General features: G+C 35.5%; 1 protein-coding gene and 2 long non-coding RNA genes across 3 annotated transcripts in view; 1 reads left to right on the forward strand and 2 right to left on the reverse strand.

Moving 5' to 3' along the window:
* LOC121732915 overlaps positions 1 to 10636 on the reverse strand; it is a 16524-nt gene extending 5888 nt beyond the window's left edge. Inside the window, exon 1 of the long non-coding RNA XR_006036461.1 lies at positions 10624 to 10636. This is a non-coding gene — a long non-coding RNA (uncharacterized LOC121732915). The remainder of the gene's footprint in view (positions 1 to 10623) is intronic.
* The window catches only part of LOC121732911, a 72176-nt gene that overhangs the window by 38208 nt on the left and 6458 nt on the right, over positions 1 to 27510 (reverse strand). The gene's annotated exons all lie outside the window — the stretch shown is intronic.
* On the forward strand, positions 5352 to 9880 carry LOC121732916. Its single transcript, XR_006036462.1, has 3 exons — positions 5352 to 5364; positions 8750 to 8752; positions 9804 to 9880. It is a non-coding gene; the product is annotated as an uncharacterized LOC121732916 (long non-coding RNA).

Genomic DNA, 27510 nt, shown 5'->3' on the forward strand with positions numbered 1-27510 from the left:
TAAATGGATTCCCTTTCGAAACTTCTCAGACTCGATCACGATATTCTCATTCGTAGACAAAGTCTATAGACAAAACAAGGACGTTGACGCTTCTCTATGGTAATATGTTGTTTATGGTAAATGAGCGAGCCAAGAGCGAGCCATATATGTGATGAAACTCTCATCATATACAAATTTTAGTTTTCCAATATGTTAATGATAAGATTTCCTATTTTAAAGTAAGTATGTATTTTAACGATTTTTTAAAGTAAAAACTTCTGTAGCGGCTGTTCTTTAGCTTTTAAAGAATAGGTTAAATTTGTAAATTAGCGTCAGGACAACACTTAAGCAAAAGAATATTCAGAGCACAATTTATTGTAAATTTTCCGTCCGCTAACCGTTCCGCGCATGCGTGGTAGTGGTATATGCCAGCTGTCAGGACTGTCTCTCAGTTTATTGACACTTTCCAATAAAGTACAAATTCAATTTCATTACGCCCGGCCCCTAAAAAAATGAAAGGGTTGTAATGTAAATTGAAAACATTAAGAACGTGCAAAGTATCGTAAATATTTAATTATAAGTTTAGAATCTTAAAGTATCTTAAAATACCTTTTAAGTCTTAAAATTTTCGAACTTAGAACCACTATTTTAATTATTAGTATTTCTAGCTGACTTGCAGATTATATATCTGCAATTTGCCTATTTTGTCTCTATGTACAATAATACATAGAGACAAAATAGGCGAAAATGATTTTTTTTTATATAATATTAAAAAAATCATTTTTGATATTAATATATATAATATATAATATAACAGGACGCTCACTTATAACATCTTAGTTTATCGAAATCCTCGATCCTCGATCCTTAGTTTATCGATATCGACAAATATCAACCGAGTGTCCCATCACCATAGACCGCCATGTTTAGTTCTTGGCAATATGGCGCCGGCCACACTTTTTTGTAGTTATGTCACTTCCATCTGTTTCCTTATTCATTGGCAGCACCTCATTAGTATTCTACTGACACAACGTACGTCAACATGTGACCTTCTATGTCTTTAGATTTTGCCGCCTAAACATTCTTTTTTGCCGCCATTTTTTAACATTGACAAGTCTTTGCCGCTTTTTGTAAATCGAACTTTGTTGTTTTAATTTCTAAGTGACTTCAAATGTCTACAGCCACAATAGACATAACTACCAGTAGTTCGACTGCAAAGAAACGGACCGGTTTCAATATCTGTCAAATTCGTCGGGTTTCACTAGGATTATGAACGGATTGTGCCTCGCGCTGGCTGATATAATTTATTTTTAAATATTTAAAATAAAGATTCCAAAATTGGATTCTGACAATTTTATTCGCATGTGCCAAAACACAAACAACAATACGACCAAAGAGGAACACATCCATCGAATATGTCATATTTTTAAATTCGTAGGTAACAAGTTAACAACCCTAGCGACGATTTTTGTCATAATACGTCAAATTTAAAAATTTCAACATCAGTTCTAAGTCGGCATCACTAAGGTCGGCATACTCTACCTATCATTCTGTCTACTCTGCTTCAGCCTTCAGTAATTATTTATATATTCTAACATATATTCACGCTGTTCTAAATTACTGTACCATTTGCGATAAGAAAAGTGTTACAGTAAAACTCTACATAACAACTCTTTATTGCACTAATACTTTTATAATAGGTTTTGCCGCTGACGCAAAATGCACACAAAACGCACTGAAATTAAACATCATTAATATCATTTAATATATTTATTTACTATATTGTACAAATATTATTACAGAACATAAATTTATAATGCTGCTAAATTAAAATCTGTCTAGTGCTTTTTCCAACGTATCAGACAAAGACAGCAACGTCCTCGGCTTACGTTGGAAAAGTATGTAAAGTAGTTTTGGGGTGTTAAGGATAATTTTGACATTTGAGCTCTTAAATTGATTTAAATGGAGTAACTTTTACAAAGACACTTAATTTGTCGACTATAAAAAGTCGCGTGTCGTACGGTCTCCTAAGTTTTAAATTCATGGTTTATGACTCGTCTCGTGGTTTGGACTTTGGTGTTTGTAATGACGTATTTGGACATTCAGTTTGTCTATGATTGAGAGATTTAGCGCTAACTGTAAATAGTTGCGTACTCTAACTGTAGTTGTAGGCGCTCTATGTAGAGATTACTTAGCTATAGCTATGTACATGTATTACAACTTACAGTCTATATATTATAGAAATAAAGAGATAACTTAGTCGATTATGTAACTTCCTTCTTTTTTTGAAATCGATTAATTGATTGAAATTGTGTAATTATTTTTAGTACATTTACGTGCAGTGTGCACACTTTTGAATATCGTACGTTTTTCGCTGCATCAATATCGTGACGACAATCCATATCCATACCTACTAATATTTACGTTTTTAAACTGCTGCTACAATTTTAATGAAACTTCATATGGTTATAACTCTCTACGTACTCTCAACGAAGTGGCACAGCGGGTGGATCTGTTCCATTGCACTCTCAGTGAATTTACACTTAATTGCCTGTTTGTCATTTGTTATGGGAAGATAAGTGATTATATACAAAAGTAATAACAGTTTGGTTTGTATTAATTTATTAAAATTTATTTACCAAGGATAGATTTTATATACAATTTTTTTTTACTTAAATTAATTATTGATGGATTAGATATTATATATACTGGTTATGGTTTTATAATTTATTGTTATTAATTTTATCGTTTTAATTGTGGATACTGATGAACTCATTATTTTAATTTTTTAACTAAATTTGTAATATAATTTTATGTACACTACTATCGCATTAGGTAAACCCTGTAATGATAGTTTAAGTGTGTGATGATGAAATAAATAAATAAATAACTTATACCTTAAGGCCAGGGAAAGACAATTCTATCACAGCATAAGAGATACTTTAACTTTCTTACCCTCTTCTTCATCTACGCGAACGTTTCGAGCATCTAGTAAGTAATAGCTTTGTCCACACTGTGCCGTTTTCTGTTCGTCAAGGGCATGCGTTATAGCGCAGTCAACAGCGAACGTGAGGCATGCCCGCGACGCATGCACTCTGATCGTAACCAAAACTTAGAAAACGCCATTCAATTATTGAATGCGCCAATATGAAAGTTGATGACGAAAATTCAAGATGAAAGTGCACAGTGTGGATATAGCTAATCTATATCCTAGCAAGTCATGAAAACATTCTTAACGCGTCGTGTAGTGAGGCCTAACCGACAGTTAAAAAGTGGGTTAATGTGAAGCAGAACGAAATTACCGATAACTGTGGATAATTATCACGTTTTTGCCACTTTTTTTTTGCATAAAAAAGTTATGAATAAGGAAAATATTATGTAGAAAAGAAGGAAAATGCGAAAGATCTAAAGTCCATAATATCTATGGAGTTTGTTTCGAAGCATTTACATACGGAAATACTGTTTCGGGCTTATCTATGTAAGTATGTATACAAAAAATAATAATGAATTTAAAATTTTGTTAATCTTGCTTGGTATTACAAATGTATATTCTGTGGTCTTGCTACGACTCAAGAACGGATGAACCGATTAGGCTGATAGTCTTGAGATATTCGTTGGAGTCCAGGGAATGTGTATATTATTCGTAGGTATATAGGAAGAAAGTGATACGAAGTTCACTGAGTCATAATTATATTATTATAGTATAATTTTTTAAAAACATAATTTAAAAAAGTTAACATTTACAGGTTTAAGTGAATACTGAAGAGTCACCACTAACTCCAGAGATGATTGTTCGATGGTTCAACTGTTACAATTATTTTTTGTCTAGAAACCAAATTATGACTAAATTATTCCTTATCATAATATCTACTAACCCAGTACCGAGGTCTTTCTGTTTTAAGTTAAGGTTAATTTTAACACCAAACACGTACTGCTTATGATCAATTATGGTAACTCCAAAACAGAACTCCCTAAATCCTGGTACAAAAATAACTCATCTCCCTCCATAAACTTGCTCAATTGGCGTGTCTGATTGCTTCATACCGGCCCTGCCCTTGTGACCCTTAACAAGTCGACATAGAGGTCATAATCCCGCGACAAAGCTGGAGTATTGTGTCTGTTTAGCGCCAAAGCGTTTGCGGCACAGCGGTCACTGTTGCTATACAAATAAAGTTGAAAGTCCAATGTCAAGGTCGGATGCATTCCTCCGTGTGCATTCTTGAGCACGGGACCCACATTTTAATTGATAAAACAGGGGCGGTGGTTTCGCTATAGTAATGTATGACTCTTATTGATGGGAACGAACTCTTGACTTAAATTACGAGACGGCGTTAAAAAGTAACTACTTTTTTTTTTATTTGGTGTTAAGCTTAGGAGTTCCGACTTACGAGTGATAGTAGAGGCAACGCCAATTCAACTTTAGCATCAATTCCTGTCACATTTAAGACGACAAATAACAAAGTAGTTTGCTCTTTGTTCTACGTAGCTATGTATAGATTAAATTAATTTCAGTCGGTGACATCCATCTTGATTCTTGTATAACGAGAGTACATCTTTATCCGACACGGAGATAAATGGTTGTACGTAATTCATAATAAAGCCTGATTAATCGATGCGAGGATTAAGACAAATGACAGCGCCATGCGCTACAGTTTCCACGAAATTATTAAAAAGATATAGCGAAAGTGTATTGTGTAACGCGCCTTCAATGGAATTGGCAAATCTCTAGGGATTATAAAAAAAGAAGGCGAAGTTTTTGGAGGGAAATGTCAGTGTCAAATTTAAAACTCTTTTGACGAGGGTCATGTAAAAAATAATGAGGATTAAGTGCCCGCCAAAAGTGTGCCGGGCGCGTGGCACCACTTGACAGTAGTACAAGTACCCTATTGTAACGAATTAGGGAAAAATTTGGTCACCTGAACCTATTGGCTATTCCACAGGCTATTCCTATAGAATAGCCTGTGGAATAGCCAATAGGTATAGATATGCCAAAACTAGGAATAAGTTTAGTTAAAGGACTGAGGGCCCTGTTTCACCACTTTCTGATTAAGTGCCGAATAGGTTATTCACAACGTTTTTTGACAGATTCTCAACCATACTTGATCTGTCAAGTTAATTGTTGGAAAGCCTATTCGTCGCTTATCAGGCCCTTAAAATTAGAATACATGACTCTATCTCCCTATTATGCACCTAAAAAATAAATGCAACCTCGATTTTTTTTATTGACCAAAATTGGCCAAAGATTGAAATTGAAAGTATCTTAATTCTTAAGGCGTCGTGAAAATTCAAACAGAGAGGTATGGGAATGGTGAGCTTTGTTTATTTTTTGCCGGCGAAGTCGACTTACCCGAGTTACCTTATATAGATAGTTGCCCTACTATCTGAGTAGCCAAGGATTCCAGTTTTTCACTACCGGCCTATATGTTTTCAAACCTAGATTTACCTTATTATAAAGTCATAAATTCCAGTCTAAAAAAGGCAGTAATATTATGTAGTTACTTTGTTAACTTAGTTACAATTTACAACGCGAAACAATTAACGAATTTTAGAATTAAGCTGCATTTCATTTTAAGGCAATTTCTATTTATATGAAAATTGGAAACTAAACATTAAACTTGAAATGTTGTTCATTAATCTTTGCTTCAAGTTTAAAGCAAAGCTATTTTGATTTCTGTCTAATATTACACCAGTAATGAGGTATAAAAATCGTACAGATAACTAAGCTTACATATTTTATAAATAGAACGACAAAAACAGACATCTCCTAATAGAGCAGATGACTCGTCGTCAGCGATGAGAAACTTCCAAGTAAAAATAAAATTGAATGGAATATGTGTAAGTGTTGTGAATCGTAGATGAAGACGTACAAAAACCTGTCATATGAGTTGTACTGTTTTATTATACTCTTTTAATAGATATTCCCATGACTTTGATACTAATTCTCAAGTTTGTATATAAAAACTTGTAAAATTAGAAAACATTAGGATTTGCAATCTGCGCGCGTAATGTAGAGCAATAGTATTATACAAATATTCCGAACTTATTCCGTATGATTGAAATGCAAACAAAAAAAATAATGTGTCAATTCCTATTGTCTATGGTCGCAAATCGCAATAGGTTCGAAATTAAAAAAAACACGGCTTATGAATGAATCGGTCGCGTGTGGCGACAGTGACCTTGCCTACTGCACCGCGCCCCCCTCCCGCACACAAATTGAGCCCGCGTTTTCCCTGCACTTCCTTCCTGTCTCTCCCCTTAGTGATTTTGAAATTGGAACACCGATTACTTTTATTGTAGAGCGTTGCCCCCAAAACTTACAGCGATGTACACACAGCTAGAGTCTACAGAAACTTGTGTGATTTAGAAATTGCAGAATTGTATATTTGTGGTATATTTCAAGTACTTTTTTGAGCGTTACCTCAAAATATAAAGCCTTGTACAGACATCATCTAACATCTCTGTTTGTAATGTTCTCACATTACCTATGTATTAACTTCGTTAAATTTTGTGGTGCATTTTCTCTACATTTCTCTACATAACTCATTAGATTTGGCTCTTGGTATGCATAAAAATATACACTATTCATCTGTCCAAATAGTTAATTAAATGGATCAGTCGAAGTGGGCGGACATATTGAAAACACACTCTTTGGTTCTTATCAGCTCTGAAAAACAAATTGGTCACGTCAATCACAGTTGCTTACGTAAATGAATCTGATTATGGCACGAAAAATATAAAACTAGAAAAATACATTTCATGCATTTCCAATTTGTTAATACTTGTATGATTTGAAGCATGCTTAAAATGAATACTTAGAAGATTTTGAAGCCTTCAATAAAGCTAACAATATCCTATAAATTACTCTATTTTATTCTCCCTTTCGTTGAATGGAGGATCTTCAAAGTTAAAAGTTATGCTTACTGGTAAATTGACTCTTATTAGGGTCTAGTATAACTTTGAACTAGCTGTACAATAACTTATTAGTTATAAATGTACAGCTACTCTTGTTGACTGACGCCACATTTTGGATTCAAAACAGGAGCTGCGCATTAGTTATCTTCTCATGACAGCCTATCCGTTCCTTGTTGTCTATGGCACGGCCGGCACAAGACGTCTCGTCTCGCCCTACATCCTACTCCCGACTCCCGGGGGACTCTGCCTGTTTTGAATTTAGAAGCGCAACAGCTGATCGCGAGGTTGCCGCGCCGCGCGACGTTGCCGCTCCTCAGAGGCGATCGACCGACCCCTCCTCCCCCGCGCCCCGGCTAGGTACATTCTACATTTCTCGGCGCTCGACTCTGAAATAGTTGGACCTTTTACGGCCGGTGGGAAAAGACAATTTTTGCACATTCGGCCGAACGCCTAAATGTCGACTTCGTGCAGTATTTTGTATAGGAGGTTCTACTATGTAGAAAATAATACCCTCCGCTATTTCGCTGCACAAATATTGCTGTTTGAGTTGCGGCTAGATGAGTTTCGAATGTATTTGCACATGCACTCTGTTATTACGGACTTTCTAGCTCATTTAATTTTAAACAGTAATGAACACAGAACGTGATACTGCAGTATTTACTTGTGTTTTCTCGGGGCGGGCTGGGGGGATACTTTTTCTTTTCAGTCTGTGCCGGCGGAAGCACATAGATGTGGAGGTAATAAATACAGTATTGATCTGCGTCGCGGCGTCTGCCGGGAGCACATCTGACTGCTCATCACACAGCGAATCACAGCTGGCACTGTCATGAGCGGTACAATATGTCTGATCTATACTATGTATGTCTATCATCACTATCACCGAATTTCCTTGTACGATTGCTTAGAAATACTGTATAGTGCCTAGCACTCAACTTCTCATGACTGTAGTCTATTCGCGTAAGTTTTGCAGTGAATCATTAGTACCTAAAACAGCAACTAAAGTGCAGCTGATTTTATCAAATGTAATTTATATGCATTTAGCTCATAAAACGCAATGGTCTGATATAAGATGCGAATCTAAAAGTACTAAAATGTTGTTGCGAAATTAGCGATGCTTATTAATTATTAATGTTAAAACAAAATCTTTAATATTTATTACTAATGTAGCCTTTTTAATATTTCAGCGTCGCTATTTTTATCGCTTCAGCTAAAAAAGTATATGTGTCAGGCGCGAGTGACAGCTGTCACGGCTTAATTTATTGACATAGATCAAAGAACGGAAAGGTCGCGCCGAAAAGACCGATAAATAACGTTATATTTTCAGAGACTAGCCTCGGCAAGTGTTCATAATTCTTAATAGGAAGTCGTAAACATCATAAATTAATGTTATTTTTTCCGTACAAAAAATCTCTGTTAGGTAAAATGATTTTTCGCCCGTGTAGACTGCACTTAATTTTTTTCACAAAATGTGTTGCTCGAAAATATTCTATTTTCGAAAATATTATTCTAAGTTAATAATAATCGTTTTCCTCGTAGTCAAATAAACTGTATGCTCTAACACGACTCTAGAAGCTAAGGTTATGCATCTAGGAACAAAGCTCAGGACTTTCTCTACATAATAACTGATGTACTGTCACGAACAGTTGGCTTATACAATATCTATACTAAGTTAATTCCATGTTCGCAAACGCAAAATTTTATTGTATACCAACTGCCCCGGCAAATATTGTGTTGTTTTGCCTTATCCGTTAAGGGAATACAAAGCTTGAGAAAAGGAAGACTTTGCGACGGAGACCTAAATATTTTTTTTATACATGAACTAGATTTGGGTCAACAACAATTTGAAGTATGAAACAAGTATGTAGTTTTCCTTCAAACACCATCACAACTGAACCCTATTTCAACAATTAAAAACAATCATTATTTTTATCGTCACAGTTGGTAATTGGTTTTTCTAATTGACACCTACACCAACGTGTGGTTGCAGGGGGAGGGGAGGGTGTAACCACAGACATTGACACTACACGAAGCTTAACACTTTAGGTGCTCCCTTACATCGAATTAGGTGTAAATTGTAACGTAAACATATACCCTGTAAATAGATACCCTAGACTTAGACCCTGCGAGTTTAGGATGTAGGAAAAAAAGTAAAAAAAAAATATAACGAAAACGTAAGTGCTCTCTCACAGGGAATGAGGTGGAATTTGTAACGTTGATATTCTAGAGTACGAGCTTTGCTAAGAGTTTTAGATGGAAAAAATAAAGAAAAAGAATACCTACAACGAATAAAATGTATGTAGGTATATTAAATTGCTAGCTGTTGGGCTTTTCATATAGTATATTTCATTTTATTTTTATTATACAGTAGGTATGGTTCGTCTAGATACGGAATACTGTTATAATATATCCTGTGGTCCAGATTAATTTAAACCCTCACACAATTTCATGAGAAGAACGTAATGCTCAAACTTATAGAGACTCCGGTAAAATTTAAATGTTACAGAAACAAAAACATAACCTCTTTCTGGTGCAGTCGGATACGAGGCAAAAAATGTACCATGGAGGAAATTGATTCCTAGGCAGTTGACGGTAGGTGAATGTTAGCTGTGATCATAAAGTTAATATACCTAGCGGAATAGAGAAACAAAGGCCTGAGCGAGCGAGATGTCACTATCAGTAACACTGCGTGGTAAAAGAAGACGTGTGATACATGACAGCAGCACTCTTTTTTTGACGTCCAGTCGGCACGTACCGCACGTTGACAATTTAATCTCATAGAAATGATGTTCAATCATGCTTGTGTAAGTGTATACGTACACATATTTTTACACACAGATGAAACCAATTTCGGTTTCGTTTGACAGCTCGAGATTGTTGCTCTATTCCGCTAGGTATATTTACTTTATGGATAGGTCTGAAGGGTTTGCCGTAACGCGACTATACTACGTAGGCCCCCCATCTGCCTAGGAATCAACTTCTCTGATAGTACCTACATTATCATACTTGGAAAATATTATAATTGAAAATATGATCAAAGGAATGAGATTCGTTGTTTCTTTATTAACATTTTGGTTTTAAATTGACGATTATTATTCTCTACGAATAATAAAAACTATTATTCTATAAATGTACTGTAATTAAATATACTTAACTGCTATTTGTAGGATATTACGCAATCAGAGACCGTTATGGATGCATGTTGTTTGTTATTTTTTACCCGACTTCGACGTAAAAGAAGGGTACCTACTACCTAATAATGAAGTTTCAATATACTAGTAACTAGATAGCCAAAAATACGTTGTGCCGAAAAAAATATAACTCGTGGGAAACGTAAATTTTACGAGATGAAAATTATTATTTTACTATTTAGAGTATTTTTTGATTAAAATTGGTTGAAAGCTTGTCAGACATATTACTTGATACAACCTTCGTATTCATAATATTAGTACTATAGAATAAGTAAAGAAACATTCAAATACATATTATACATTATACATATGTGTATAGTTTTCTAGATATTTCCGATACAAAATGTCTTACAAGTTACAAGCGGTAGATATATAATTTATACATATTAAACTAGCTGACCCGAACGTTGTTTGTTTTGCTATACTTATAAATTATTTTTAAGTATCGATATTAAAAGTTGATAAAACTAATATTGAATTGGCATAGCCTGACCAAATGACGTAGGTCCGTCAACTGCCTAGGAATCAATTTCTTGGATGATACATACAAAATTTCATTAAAATCGGTAAAGAGCCGTTTTGGTGAAGTTACAGAACATAAAAATTGCTCCAGTACGTTCAAATAAGCCCTTTCAAATAATTTTCCCCGTTTTTCCACACTTTCCTCTATGTCTTCGCTCCTATTAGTATTAGCGTGATAAAATATAGCCTATAGCCTTCCTCGATAAATGGGCTATCTAATACTGAAATAATTTTTCAAATCGGACCAGTAGTTCCTGAGATTAGAGCGCTCAAACAGACAAACAAACTCTTCCCAATTATAATATTAGTATAGATACGTGATAATGACAATAAAACTGCTCGTCTAGGGGCCGGCTTAGTCAAACTGTGTTGTATAACTCCTACCGCGGTATAATACAGGAAACAATTTGTACAAGCTGCGGTCTGATGTCTTAACGATGTCTGCTTAGTGCAATGAACTACCGAACTACTAGTCTAAAACATTGCATGTCGGTCATAGATTTCTTAATTTAGTACAGCGGTTCTCAAACTTTTTTGGTGGCGGAACCTTTTTGAAAAGCAAAATTCTTATCGGAACACGAAAAAAACATTTGGGCACCCTAACAAGAAGAGGATATTCAATGAGTCCATGATAGTAAATTAGTAACATTTCAAGGACTCGAAGGACCCGAGCAGCTGTTGCGGCGTGAGATTCCCGCGACGCCGCTGTACGTGTCCAGGCTGCACTGGTCCACGGCGGTCGAGCAGGTCGTGGACTACATCAGGAGCAAGACCCAATTCGTCTTGAGGGTCGAGCGCTTGGAGTCCCGCCACAAAGTCAATTTCAGCTCCTTTGTGGTGAGAGTCCCGAAGCACCATCTACCGACCTTCGAGAAGGAGGAGTTCTGGCCGATTGGAGTCGTCTACAGGAGGTTCCGAGGACGACTTCCGAACACGTCGCGCCCCACGTCGCAGACAATACGTGTTTAGTGTTAGTGTTAGTTTTTAGTATAATTAATGTATGGGAGAGCCATGCTTCGGCACGAATGGGCCAGCTCGACCGGATAAATACCACGTTCTCACAGAAAACCGGCGTGAAACAGCGCTTGCGCTGTGTTTCGCCGAGTGAGTGAGTTTACCGGAGGCCCAATCCCCTAACCCCTACCCTATTCCCTTCCCTACCCTCAACTATTCCCTTCCCTTCCCTTCCCTACCCTCCCCTATTACCCTATTCCCTCTTAAAAGGCCAGCAACGCACTTGCAGCTCTTCTTGCTTTCCATCAGGTGACCCGTTTGCTCGTTTGCCCCCTTACTTCATAAAAAAAAAATATTAGTCTATAAGGTATTTATAATATGGGCCAAGATGCCTGAATTAAATAAATAAATAAATAAAAAATAAATAAATAAAATATGTTTCACACTCGCGGAGACCATATAAAAGGCTGACTTAGTATAATATGGCGACTATATATTTTATAAATAAACTAGATGATGCCCGAAACTCCGTTGCGTCAAAAATCGTTTCTCGAGCGTCCTCTCTCGTCAATCGCGCGGGAACCGTCCCTTTTTCCGGAATAAAAAGTATACTATGTCCTTTCCCTCAAACTCAAAGTATATTCATGCTAAATATCAGCAAAATCGGTTCAGCGGTTTGGGCGTGAAGAGGTAACGACAGACAGACAGACATACACACTTTCGCATTTATATTATTAGTATGGATGAGTTCTAAAGCGTGGAACTGGATCAAGAAAGTCGTTCTTAATCATTCAAAGATCACATTGAATTTGTAAAATTAATTTCCTTGTTACGAGTAATTTTATAAAATAGTCAAAAGGGGATAAAAAGGAGAGGCAGAGACTCTACAAAATAGTGCAAAGGGAGAGATTTTTTAGACGTGGGAGAGCCATGCTTCGGCACGTATGGGCCGGCTCGCCCGGATAAATACCACGTTCTCACAGAAAACCGGCGTGAAACAGCGCTTGCGCTGTGTTTCGCTGAGTGAGTGAGTTTACCGGAGGCCCAATCCCCTACCCTATAACCTTTCCTACCCTCCCCTATTCCCTTCCCTTCCCTACCCTCCCCTATTACCCTATTCCCTCTTAAAAGGCCGGCAAAGCACATGCAGCTCTTCTGATGCTGCGAGTGTCCATGGGCGACGGAAGTTGCTTTCCATCAGGTGACCCGTTTGCTCGTTTACCCCCTTATTTCATTAAAAAAAAAAGAATGAGTTTATGAAGGTAGCTACTCAAAGCGTATTTTTATTTTGTAGCATAAAGCACTATCGAATTTAAATATTATATTCAACATTTTTAGGGTTCCGTACCCTAAGGGTAAAACGGGACCCTATTACTGAGACTTCGATGTCTGTCAGTTGAAATTTTCACAGATTATGTATTTCTGTTGCCGCTATAACAACAAATACTAAAAAGAGTTGAAATTTTCACAGATTATGTATTTCTGTTGCCGCTATAACAACAAATACTAAAAATAAAATAAATTAAATAATTAAGGGGGGCTCCCATACAACAAACGTGATGTTTCAAACATTTTTTGCTCGGTATCAATAATGATAACAGGGAGGCACTTGAAATGTATACAAAATACTCAGCTGTATTTATACTTCAATAATTATTAATAAAATAAAATAAATAATTAATTCCATACAAAAAAGCACAATTTTTTACTATTTTTGCTCTGTAATGGTACGGAACCCTTCGTGCGCGAGTCCAACTCGCACTTGGCCGATTTTTTGTACTAGTTTATGCTTTATAAAACATCGCATGCGCACTAGCTTTATATTTTGGTTACATATCGTACTGACGTCGGCTTATGCATTTGGAAACGTCAATTGACGTAAAACAAAAGATGACGCACTAATTTTATTACTTTAATGTTATTTACATAAATGATTTATTAAAAATACTAGTTTTTAACACGGATTTTTTCGTCTAAGTACGCAAAAGTGTTTAGTTTGTAATTTTCGAGAAACTCATTCCTGAACCCTCCAAAATCTCTCTATATGAAGAGAGATGTTGAGTTATAAAGCTAGACTCTCTATACTTTATAGTAATAGTCGCATTTAAAGATCAAAATTGATTGATATATCAATCAATTTTGATCTTTTTGTTAAATTTTATATGCTGTATACAGCATATAAAATTTAACAACATACAATGTATAAATTGTTCCGAAAATGTGCCTTCTGCAAATAAACAATTCTTTTTCTTAAACAACATTTACTCATATTTCCTTCACCAAGTAGGATATTCTAAAAGAGTTAACTGCTAACCAATTTGGAAATATACATTTTGCATTAAAAATAATTTGTATTGTCAGTATTCAATACTCTTTTCAGGAAAAGCTAAGCTCGAATCCAACTTATTTTGGTTTTCAGGAAAATTTTACAGCTCTAGTAAGTTTTTCCTAAAAACTCCTGCCCGTTCACCTGAACCTATAACCCCGTTTCTTCTGTCATAAGAATTTAATTAAATGCATACGTCATAGTGTTCCGTCTCGCTCGCACGCGTGTGTGTTCGCTCGCACGCCCGGGCAGCCTCGCTTCATTGATTGTGGCAGGCAGGCTAAGTTGTATTCCTATCGATTTTCCGAGACATATGTCCTTAACTTATGTTGCGAGCGTAAAAATTTGACGTTCCCACCTCGTGGTGTGATTTAACGGGGGTGAATTTTGAAAAATTCTGACATAGTTTTGGGAAATCTTTGTGTGACGTCTACGTAAGTGCTTAGGGCAATTTTTCAAAAGTTTTAGCTGTGTCTTATAAAATAGATATTATATAAACTAATTATTTAATAAAACACACTTACACAACTTAACTTAACTTATCTGATATACTTTTAAAATATGGTGTTTTTAAGTTTCACTCCGGGCTACAATTTTTTTTCCAATACCAACCCATTTTGCTCATCTTAGTTGGCGACTACGTCACGCATATTTTTTTTATATAAGTACAGTAAGGAAAATAGACTTGTAAACGGAATAGTCTGTCATTGAAATCGTAGATGCCAAAAGGATGTAGTATGTTATATGTTAAATAAATAAAAATAAATAAATATGTACCGATTTGGACATAACTTTGGTAAGTTAGGTAGATTCGGTAAATTTAGTTTAAAAGCTCACGTGATCAAGATTGTTACAACTAGAAATAAGTATAGAGGTAGAAAATAAATATTTTTATCTGTATATTAGCTTTGCAACGATAATTTCCTAAATACTCTTGGATTTTACTCTTTTTATAATTAAAAACATTGTTACGTTTTAAAAAAGTTTATATAACTCCAGTCTCCACCCTATCCCACGCCATCCACCAAAGTTCCAAATAAGCAACGACGAAAATAAAAATTGAGAAATCGAACTTATTTTAATTCCGTAACGCAATCTCCGATATTAAAAGGGGTGTGCAAATAAAAAATCCGCCCCATTTATTGCAGAACATCACATTTCAAGTACGAGTGTTCAAAAGTTGAGGAATTTAATAATAAAATGAGGAAACAATTATGATGTAGGGTGAAAAAATAATTTAAAGTTTTAATAGAAGCCATCAAGTCGTGTCATGTGTCAAAACAACGTGGTTACTCGTTACTACGCCACGTGAGTAAAAGTACTACGATGTAATTAGAGAATTGATTAGGCACATGGCAGACCCACGTCATTTGGTCGGGTTATGTCAAGCGCAGTCGACAGTTCAAGAAAAACATTGACTCGACATTACCCGATGAAATAAGGAACATCCGCCTGAATAAATTTTTAAGATGGTACAACGTTTAATTTCTTATAACTGGCGCCCAACGTGGGGCCCGGTGTACTGTTTCTTCCCAGTGGTTTCCCAAACGCAAAAAATCTCTTCACTTCTTTGGAAGCAACGATGCTACAGTCAAACACGCGTCAAATTCATAATACTTATCTTTTTTGCAGAGGGTTGGTTAAAACGTATGTCTGTTACGAAATTACAAGTTAGGTAACAGGGTTACATACATTTCGCAAAGTGTACGGTTTCCGCGCAACATGAGTACCAACATCGGCGCAAAGTGTTGAGCATTATGGCATTTAAATATTTCAAGTTATATTTAATTATAACTTTCAAAATGATTTCAGCAGGCCTACTACGAAACCGTTTTGAGACTCAAACAATCGGACGAAAATGCCGCGTCCTGCTCTAACGACGTCATTTCACGTTTGTTAGAGTAGGATGGATTCTCGTTCGATTGTTTGAGTCTCAAAACGGTTTCGTGGTACAAGCCCAGATTCGGTCAGCCGATGCCCCTGAAAATATTGATAATGTATTTAGTTATTTACCGTATTAATAGCATTACCATATCGATTTTCATATCGAGAGCCTTCGGAGACCTTGAACGTTACATATTACATTAATTATTACGAATTAATTACTATTGATTACATAACTTCTGCTTAGGTACTAGTGGTTTAATAATACATTATTAAATAAGTTTGGAAAAGTTTCCATTCGCTTTGCATAGCTAATGAAATGAAATAAAAATGAAAAAGAAACGAAAATATTTTTATTCCTCTCCTACTTGTGCGTACCACCGGTTCGGGAACAAACCCGGCGAAAAAACATCGGCGTAAGAAAGTCACAATCTAAATTACTTTTTATAGTAGTACTTATAGCTGACTCGGTAAACATTGTTTTGTTATATAAACTATTTTAGTAACAAATATAGATGTTGGCTGATTTTCAGATTTTCTACAGCTAAGAGGTTTCGTAGGAATTTAGCAACACCGCAACATAAGAATTTTATATTAGTATAACAGATATTTCTCAGTTCATTCTGATCAAAACCACTTGATCAGATAAATGTTAAATTTGCACAAAAAATTATTAGAAAAAACTGAATTAATTGTGATGAAATTCACGTTCATAGAATAAACCACATGAAAGGATATTTCATCAGAATTGACTTTAGCACGCACGAAATAGCGAAAAACCCTACGTTACAGACCAAAATAAATATAGTTTTCCATAGGGAAATTCTAGTTTATTCGACAGGGAATATTCTGGGAATAGACACGAAAGTTTTAGTCTCTGCTGACCTGGTAACGAGTACAGCCTCAAAATCAATACAGGGTTATATTTAGATCAATTTGAACCTAGTTTATATGCGGTTTGATAGCTGAACCGTGTGGTGGATGCTCAAAAAGATACCCTAGTGGAGAATTTATTCGTTTTTAGCTTTACTTTTAGACTTGGGGTGAAACGGGCGAACGGATCACCTGATAAAAAGTGAATGGAAAACTAAAAGTTTGCATTTACATGATACAAAGGGAAGGGTCAGAAAAGCGACTGCAGAAATGTGCAAGTTAATAATTGCGATAAATAAAAATAATTTTAAATCTTGTTTATCTCGCTAAAACTCAAGAAATAGGTATCTACTGAAACTATTTGGCTAATTTTAGTACTTATCGAAATATTCGTGAAAGTTCAGGGAAGGGGTATATTGGTAGGGAAGTGATACGAAGTTCACCGGGTCATCTAGTTTTTGGATAAATAGTTACATAGACGATATAGTTTTCATAGTCAGATTAGTTTCTACTTTCTAAACATTGTTTTCATTATAATTACTAGCTAATTGACCGAGATTTGCTCGGTATTCGATAAAAACGAATAAAATGACATTTTCTAAAAATGATTCCTAGCTAGATCGATTTATCGCCCCCGAAACCCCCTATATACTTGAAAATCGTTGGAGCCGATTCCGAGACTCCAATTATATATATACAAGAATTGCTCGTTTAAAGATATAAGATTTAAGTTTTTATTTACCAAAAAACCTTTTTTACAGAATAAGAGCATTTCATTATTATACTCAATAGAGGAAAAATAAAACGCGGATTTTCATTTATTTTTACTTATGTGGTTCCTTAATAAAAGACCGACCTAAAAAGATCTCCAAAAATGTTGTATATTACGTACATACTGCATGGTATTCTTTACGTACGGTTTCCATTAAACATTATGTTTATTTCGATCTTATCACTATGGCCATAAGATCTAAAAGTTGTTAAGCATGTATTCCCGCGACCGTACGACCCTTCCTAGATACTTCTCAACAAAAGGGTAAACAACCCAAATAAAACTTGTTACTGAATTGGTTCCTTACACAAACGGAACCCTAAACTTGAGCCAAAAATATTCAAATTCTCCAGAACTTTTCCTATTTCCAGACTTTTCTTAAGTTAAGAAAATGTCTTATAAAAGACATTAGCGTTTTAAATAGGAAAGTATAATTATTAAAGTTTTAAAAGTATTTTTGGTACGATTCATGATATTATAAACTAGACATTTCGCGCGGCTTCGCCCGCGTAAATTAGGAATTTTACGGAAATTGTTCGGTCATTTTCGCGCAAAAAATAGCCTATGTCTCTTCAGGTGGTCCTCTCTATATCTGTGCCAAATAACATAAAAATTGCTCCAGTAATTCGGGAGATAAGCCCTTTCAAATAAATTTCCCCGTTTTTTTCACATTTTCCTCTGTTTCTCACTCCTATTAGTCTTAGCATGATAATTTATAGCCTATAGCCTTCCTCGATAAATGAGCTATCTAACAGTGATAGAATTTTTCAAATAGGACGAATAGTTACTGAGATTAGAGCGTTCAAACAAACAAACAAACTCTTCCGCTTTATAAATAAATTCGAAAAACTGTCTGTCTCTACTATACTACAGTAAGAGTTTAGATGAAATTTGGTATAGAGATACTTCGAATTTCAGGAATGGAATATAGTAATTATCCAGGAAAAATTTACGGTTCACACGCGATGATCGAATCATGTGTTTAAAAGTAGAGATAGAATAGTTACGGTGTGAAGTGGTAACTGGCTATAGTCAGACACACTTTTGCATTTATAATATTTATAGTTAAGGTAATAAGTGTATTTTAAAAGGATAAAACCGACTTCAAAATTGTACGTAATTGAGAATTAAAACTCCCTATCTCCAAAACTACTGAACCGATTTTGTTGAAACTTGCACTATTCCCTAAGTTGAACAATACCTAGTCCAACAAAAAAAGAATTACTGAAATCGAAATGGTGGTTCCAGAGATATGCGAACACAAACATAAAATCATATATACATACATACTCTTTTGAAATTTGGCACATTTGTTCAGACGCTGACATAGACTAACATATACGAAAATTGGGCAGTTCTAGAAATATTACATACTTACGCGTCGAATTGATAACCTCCTTTTTTTGATGTCGGTTAAAAATATTTTCTTTTCGTCAAAATTTTCTGCGTTTTCCGCAATTTCTACCTACTTGTCGGGAATTTGAGAGTATTTCCACGACTTGAATACAATGAAAGTGCTGAGCAAAGTTTATTCAGCTGTAAGACGTTCACGTAAAAGGTATTGTTAATGAAATACAAATATTTCTTTTGCATATTAACCCCTTAGTAACAAAAAGACTGCGTAAATTATAGTTACATATGTTTTGTCTTTATATTAGTAACGAGCTTTTGCCCGCGGCTTCGCTCGCGTTAAGAAGTATTATTATATACAAACTTTCATCCCCTATTTTAACCCCTTGGAGGTGGAATTAATCAAAATCCTTTCTTAGCGGATGCCTACGTCATAACATCTACCTGCATGCCAAATTTCAGGCCGATCGGTCCAGTGTTTTGGGCTGTGCGTTGATAGATCACCATGTCAGTCAGTCCTTTCCAACCATTGAGTTTTATATAATATACAGATAGACGAGCTTTTGCCCGCGGCTTCGCTCGCGTTAAGAAGTATTATTATATACAAACTTTCATCCCCTATTTGAACCCCTTGGGGTTGGAATTTATCAAAATCCTTTCTTAGCGGATGCCTACGTCATAACATCTACCTGCATGCCAAATTTCAGCCCGATCCGTCAGTCAGTCACCTTTGAGTTTTATATATATAGATAGTCACAGGCAAGGGCAAACAATGTGGGGTAATACGAATAAAAACTAAGGAAACGTAATTCCCTTACTTCAACCGTTTAGAATTTGGTTCATTTTCGCACACTAAGCTATTGATATGACAATAGCTACGAAACACTAACACTCACGAATTATAGTAGTTGACAATTATTGTCACTTGTATAAACGCACAAAATTGTGTACCGAATACATTGCATGTATTTTATTCATTTTAATGTGACATCACATCAACATTAAAATGAATAAAAATGTTTTCAGACTGTCCAACGTATTGCTGGTGGTACCGGCGAGAAGAACCGGCGTAAGAAACTCGCACATTATTAAGTGAACATTTTTATTACGGCTTTTTTTTAACCGACTTCTTATTAATAAGTAAAAGTACTGTTTTCAAAAATCATCTGATTAATAATAATATAACACGTAATATACAGAAGACCTGCACAGCATGGTTTCACTTTTCAACACTTTTCCAAAGAATCGCCGAAATAAACAAAAAATTCTACGACGTAGCACCGCAGCTACGAATTCGGTTACTATCGCTACGAGACCCGTAGCAGCGCTACGCGATGTAACTTTGTATATTATATTATGTATGTATGTATATTATGTATGTATTTTATAGTAAAAACCCACGCTTCTAATATCTTTCGGGTACCGTCTTTTTGATACATATACTGTTATTTTTACATACATATAAACAAAAAAAAAAGAAAGAACGTGGTTTTATTGTAGAGTTCAACTGTGTTGCTTTTCTGAAATATGTACGCATTCGGATATTTTTTTATAATAATTATTAAGTATTATGTAGAAAGAAAACAATTAATTTTCTCAAGCTCAAAATTAGAAAAGAAGAATGGAAGAGTTTTCAAATCATTAAAATAACCAGCGTGACGTTATAAGTAGTAAAAATGTTGTTTAATTCATAATAATAATATTCCGCGATACTAAATTTATCAACCAAATATAATATGATTCAATTTCAGATCGAATGATCTAGGATGACCTAAATTTCAGGCTAAATCTAGACTCTAAACTAGGCGGGGTCACATGTCGAATATTCCAAAATATTCACGACAAGACAGAACATGGAAATACTTTTAGCATCTAAATCTGAATATTTTAAATATCATGTCCCAACTCTAAAATTGTTTTAGTGGTATTTGAAATATTATAGTGCATTGGTATTGCAAATAGAGATCATATTTGTTCCACAAACATTTCTGATTTTAAATAATCTATTTTATGTATCTAATATATGTCTTGAAGTGATAAAGATGAGACGAACTTTTGCCCGGTGTGTGAGGTTTATTGTAACGTTTACGCTTTTTATTGTAACGTTTAACAAGGTTGAACATTAACCAATCAACCATACTATTTATAAGACAAACTTTTGTTAAAAACACTAATAAAACACAATTTTAGTGCACTTTTTCCACAAACAATACAAATTAGTAATTAATAATTTGTTAAAATTTATAATAATTTCTTAGTATAGTGGAAAAAAGTGCACGAAACATTGTATTTCATTAGTGTTCAACATGAATTTCCAACAAGAACCGACAGTACAATCAATTACATATATTTTGTTAAAAAATCTCAAGAAACCGGGGATAAGAGATGTTAAACTTTCAGCTATAGTTTTACTATTGATGACTAATAAATCGCCGATTAAAAGATGACCTTAGAAGCCACTGCCATCTTAGAAGTACGAAGATTTCCAGAGTGCTACACATTGCATTTGCAGCGGCTAGCTTTTACATATCAGCCCTAGTAGACAAGTGGCAAGTGATTGTCGTAAACGCTAACGAAATGTATGGCATTTGACATAAGTCATCGCTTCGCGAGAGCGAATACTAATGTCAAATCCCATACATTTTGTGGCGTTGGCGTTTACGATAATCGCTTGCCGCTTGTCTAGGCCCTCAGTACCGTCTTATATTTCTTTATGCTTTCACAGCGAAGTTGGATGTCAAAAATGTATGGGATTTGACATAACGCGGTGCAAGGGCATGACACTTAGGTTGGGTTGCACCAGAGGCGTGGTTATAGTTAAAGTTAAATATGGCTTCCAAACACCCCATATTCTCATACGACATTTGTCAATTTTTCCGGTTATAGTTAAGGTTAAAGTCAAAGTTAGTTGGTGCAAACCAGTGTTAGCGAAGAGTTATGTCAGATCCCATACATTTTTGACATCTAACTTTGACATAACGTGAGCTTTTACAGGGAAGTTGGATTTCAAAAATGTATGGGATTTGACATAACGCGGTGCAAGCACATGACACTTAGCAAAGCGTTATGTCAGATCCCATACATTTTTGACATCTAACTTTGACATAACGTGAGCTTTTACAGCGAAGTTGGATGTCAAAAATGTATGGGAATTGACATAACGCGGTGCAAGCGCATTTATACGTGGGGGAGCCATGCTTCGGCACGAATGGGCCGGCTCGACCGGAGAAATACCACGTTCTCACAGTAAACCGGCGTGAAACAGCGCTTGAACTGTGTTTCGCCGAGTGAGTGAGTTTACCGGAGGCCCAATCCCCTACCCTATTCCCTTCCCTTCCCTACCCTCCCCTATCACCCTATTCCCTCTTAAAAGGCCGGCAACGCACCTGCAGCTCTTCTGATGCTGCAAGTGTCCATGGGCGATGGAAGTTGCTTTCCATCAGGCGACCCGTTTGCTCGTTTGCACCCTTATTTCATAAAAAAATGACACTTAGCGAAGCGTTATGTCAGATCCCATACATTTTTGACATCTAACTTTGACATAACGTGAGCTTTTACAGCGAAGTTGGATGTCAAAAATGTATGGGAATTGACATAACGCGGTGCAAGCGCATGACACTTAGCGAAGCTTTATGCCAGATCCCATACATTTTTGACATCTAACTTTGACATAACGTGAGATTTACAGCGAAGTTGGATGTCAAAAATGTATGGGAATTGACATAACGCGGTGCAAGCGCATGACACTTAGCGAAGCTTTGTGCCAGATCCCGTACATTTTTGACATCTAACTTTGACATAACGTGAGCTTTTACAGCGAAGTTGGATGTCAAAAATGTATGGGAATTGACATAACGCGGTGCAAGCGCATGTCACTTAGCGAAGCTTTATGCCAGATCCCATACATTTTTGACATCTAACTTTGCTATAGAAACTCGCGAATGGAATTCCCTCAGTACCCAGACCGGTAGCAACAAGGTTTTACTGTGCTGTCATAGTTGAACCTTTGTGGATACCTTTCAAGTTAAGGGGATTCATTACGTGAAAATACCATATTGCCCGCAGAGTTTTCCTTCACTGCTCATTCAAATGTAAAGAGAGTACTCAATATAAAATACGTAATGATAGCTAATTTATTGACCTTCATTTCCTTTTTAAAAAATTCTAATTTAGAAGTATAGTTTACGAGAAAAAAAAAAAATTTGAACGCAATAATTTTCCTACAAATATTGTGTTAATTCTGTTGTTTCAAAATATATTGCCAGAAATTTTGGCTCAAATTATGAGTATTTATGTCATTTACAAATGTGTTTTCTTACATTTTTATTTAATGCAACATTTTATTAGATATGACAACTTATAGCTGTTTTTGAAGAGAGGGGTCAGAGCGGGACGCGGGCGGCAGACGGCTGCGCGCCTTTGCAGGGGGAGGTTGTGTCGCTTCGCGTCGCTGCGCCTACGATTTAAATTACGTAAAATCAGGCACGCCATCTGTCATAATTATTCAGAACTACAATGAACTTGCTTTGCTATAGTAACATGCATACGCACCGAATAGACGGCGGCGTGGGCGTGCCTATAGTTGCAAAACTTCTGAAAAATTCCGAATAATTCCGGAATACTTCTGGGAAAGTTTCTTTAAATTTGAATTATTCAAAATGAATTTAATAAAAAAAAATATGAATTTTTATTTATGCTGAAAAATCGTATATTGCATCAATCATCGATCGCCGCCGTGCATAGAGCGTCGCCCGCCGGCCGCTATCACCGCTTCGCGCGCGCCGATTGCCACGGCGAAATATTCGACCGCCGTCGCCCGCTCGCACGACTCGCTCGCCCGTACGAGCGGGCGACGGCGCGGCGGTGCGGAAGGGAGATGCTCCCCGGAGAAGTTTTCCCTCACCCCGCGGAAAGATTCGTACCCCGCATTCGAATGTTTCCGTCGAATATTTCGCCGGAATAATTCAATGGAAATATACGTGTTTGTTTGTGGTTTGTGGTGGTTGAGTGAATTATTTGTTCAGTGGCACATTACGTACTTAAGTAAAATATAAATTGTTTATCTATACCTACTTCTAGGTTTAATATTATAAATGCGAAAGTGTGTCTGTTTGCCTGTCTGTCTGTTACCTCTTCACGCTCGAACCGCTGAACCGATTTGGCTGAAAATTGACATGGAAATACTTTGAGTTCCGAGAAAGGACATAGGATAGTTTTTATCCCGGAAAAATGTACGGTTCCGGCGCGATAAACGAATTTTGGCGCAACGGAGTTGCGGGCGTCATCTAGTTTTATCATAAATTAGTAATGGCGAATGGGATAGATTAATCTCTACTTACCTACTTATTACTTATATCCTATATATCCTATTGTAAGTAAATCAGAATAAAAACCATAAAAAATAAACGAACTTATATGATTAGGTATTATCAAAGAAAAGTAACCAGCCGCTATTTATCGCTAGTAATGATAATAAGCCAAAAAAGCCGTTTCTCGCCGCTTGGCTAATAATGTTAGTAACCGGCATCACATATTCTTAGATACACAACTAAAGATAAATAGTTTACAACTTCCAAGCGCAATTTTCCTCGTTATTTTTGACAGTTGAAATATTCCCAAAGTTTCGGAATATTTCGGAATACTTCCGAAGTATTCGACGGGAATAATTCGGAATCTTTCCCGCCAGCATCTATAGGCGTGCCCGATGTCAAGGTCACAAATGCACGCGATTGCGATGCAATTTTTTTTAAAATATTATATTATTATGTAATGATACGTGCAAAATATTTATATGTACAAATAAATAAAATTGGAGTGAATTTCAATATAACAAACGGACGTTTGTAATATTGAAATTATTCTTTTTACTACATGTATATTTATAATATAATTCTTGTATAGGTAGGTACATGTATTATGATATAAGTACATTTATATACAGTGAGTTAGTATAAACACCGTTATCCTTGAAACCATGAATGAGCCCGTCAAAATGAACAACAATAAAACGTCCGTTTGTAATAATAAGTATTGAGAAAGTAGTATATGATATTACTGTAAGACAAAAGAGGACGACAATATTTTCTCGATGCACATTTTGCATGCAAAAACATTGCTGATTGCTACAGTTTAGACGGCATGTACGTCGTCGTATCTAAGTACATAGTTTGATATCGGCCACGAGCGGCCACGAGCGGCCACGGGCGGCCGTATAGTGTAAGCGATAAGTTGAGAATGGCGAAATATAGAGATAAGGGTCATAAAAATACGTGCGATAGCTCATTAGATTCGGGAAGACGTCTAGAAAAATGTATCGGAAGCGTGTATTAATTAGCAACACAAAAAATTGCAAAAGTTATAAGCAAATTAGGTTGCCAAAAAAAAGGTATTACGTTTTTTGTTAAAAACTCCGGAACTATTAACATTTAAGAAGATTTAAAAAAAGGTTCTTAAAGAGGAGGAAATTTCCATAAGAAAACTCCCAACTCCCTCCTAAGCCTCCGCGCGGCATTTTTAGGCAGCGCGCGCGGCTTCAAAACCGAGCACGTCACACTGATTATTTTTTTAAAGGTATTAAATATTGATTTAAAAATTTCAAAAACTTATGGTGTATTTATTCCGAACACTTCAAAGAATTTGCTCCCGTTGGAAATTTAACTTCAAGTTAATTTTTCAACAAATCAGACAAAATGTTTTAACTAACGAAATTTTTTCGAACTTCCGTCCTCATTGTACTTTAAATAAAATCTTAAATAATTTTCGTAAAAATTTTTCACTTCGTGGAGCCCTTGATATAAACATACTTAACAAGATCACGCCATAAAAATTTAAAAAATGTAAGTAATACTTTGTTTATAATATTTTTTTAACTTGAACAAAAGACTAGAAATCCAAGTATTTTTATTATTATCAGCCTCAGAAATCCAAGTATTATTATTATTATCATTTTTAAATCAATATTTAATACCTTTAAAAAAATAATCAGTGTGACTTGCTCGGTTTTGAAATTTGAAGCCGCGCGCGCTACCTAAAAATGTCGCGCGGAGGCTTAGGACTAGGGCATCGAAACCCGGACCCTTTTTTCAAAACCCGGGTTTTCAGGTTTTTTTTATCGAAAACCCGGGTACGAGTTTTCTTAAAATTCAAAGATTAACGAAGCGAAAATACTTAAAATATGATTTTCAGCGATTTAAATACCATAGTGTGCGGTCACATACTTTTAGAAAAGCGACTATTTACCTCTCCTATTATACATATTGGATCTTATCAAAGCTAGGGATTAAGATTTTCGGCCCAAGATTAAGTAGGTATTACAACAAGCTTCACCTCCAAATTGCATAATTATATTATTAAATGTATTTGTTTTTTATATATAAAAATCTATCAAGAATTTTTGAAGACAGTAAATGGAAGAATAACCTTAAATATAAAACGTATGCCAACAAATCTTTATTTCATCTTTTACATTTTTATTGCTGATTGTCACGTTATTAATAATTATTTGGTCCTTATTGATGATATACCTGTAATTAAATTTTTGTGCCTAGTTTTTACTTGAAATTGCCTTTTGTCTGCCTCGCTACGGTATGAAGCCGAATATTCTTTGCAATTTAAGGTAACTTTTCTGTTATCCAACAAACTGGAAAATCTTACTGAAAATTTTTACATTACACTACACCTCAAAGCTTTTTGTAGTCATTAGTTCTAGTCACAATAGACAAAATTCATGTCAGATTACCATATAATTGATCAGACCAGACCATAATATTATGGCAAATGCGGAATGTTGCTTTTAATGAATTTGGAAGATTAACCATGGTGGCATGCTGTTACACACAAGAAATTGTCTCTGGCGCTGGTGCTGATAAAAACTCTGCTTGTTATATTTCATCTCGATTCACCGAAATCACGTGTTTTAGTAATTCCGCAGTGAGTATGATATCCACGGCCGGCTAAAGAAAGCCACCATTCGTCCTACCACCATCAGTCTCTCAACCAATAAAAAGCAATCTGCCGCATTTGTCAGACGGCAATACAAAAACATGGGTTCAAAATATAGTTGATGGAAACTCCTCGGCATGGTTTTGTCAGTTTCTAGGGGCTGGTTGCTCTCCTGGAACCTTTTTACTGATTGCATTGTCTTCATATTGTCGCTTTTTGTTATGTTGTGAATATAACAAATAATGACAAAAAGCATAACGACAAACAAAAACCTTTAAGTGTTTTTAGTAAGTTAGACGACTGAAAATAATGACTTTAAATTGCAAAGAAAACTGGGTGTCATACCGCAGCAGGATACAATAAATATTTTTTTGTAAAAATACTGTATACAGCCAAAAATCGATCAGTATAAATTATTACTATTAATTTGACAATCAGCAATAAAAATATCTCATTCGAATAAAATTTTCAGTTTATGAAAGGAAATAAAGATTTGTTTACTTATTATTGACTTTTTGTGACTGTAAGATACCTGTGATTGCTTTATAAACGATAAAATTCGGAAAAGTGTTTTTAATAATATTTTATTAAATATTAAAAAATAAGCTATCATTGTTCCATACACTGTCTTCAAAAATTCTTGACAGGTTTTTAGATATTCCAAAAATACAAATATCCCTAAGACCTTATTGATGGGTGTATTTTATCACCAACAAGTTTCAACGTTTTGTCACCTAGTGGCTGACTTGCCCATCATCAAAAGTCTACGGTACTTTCAGCAGACTTACTTCTAAGTCTTTAGAACCCTT

Source organism: Aricia agestis, chromosome 13 (genome assembly GCF_905147365.1).
Source record: "Aricia agestis chromosome 13, ilAriAges1.1, whole genome shotgun sequence".
Taxonomy (NCBI): Eukaryota; Metazoa; Arthropoda; class Insecta; order Lepidoptera; family Lycaenidae; genus Aricia; species Aricia agestis.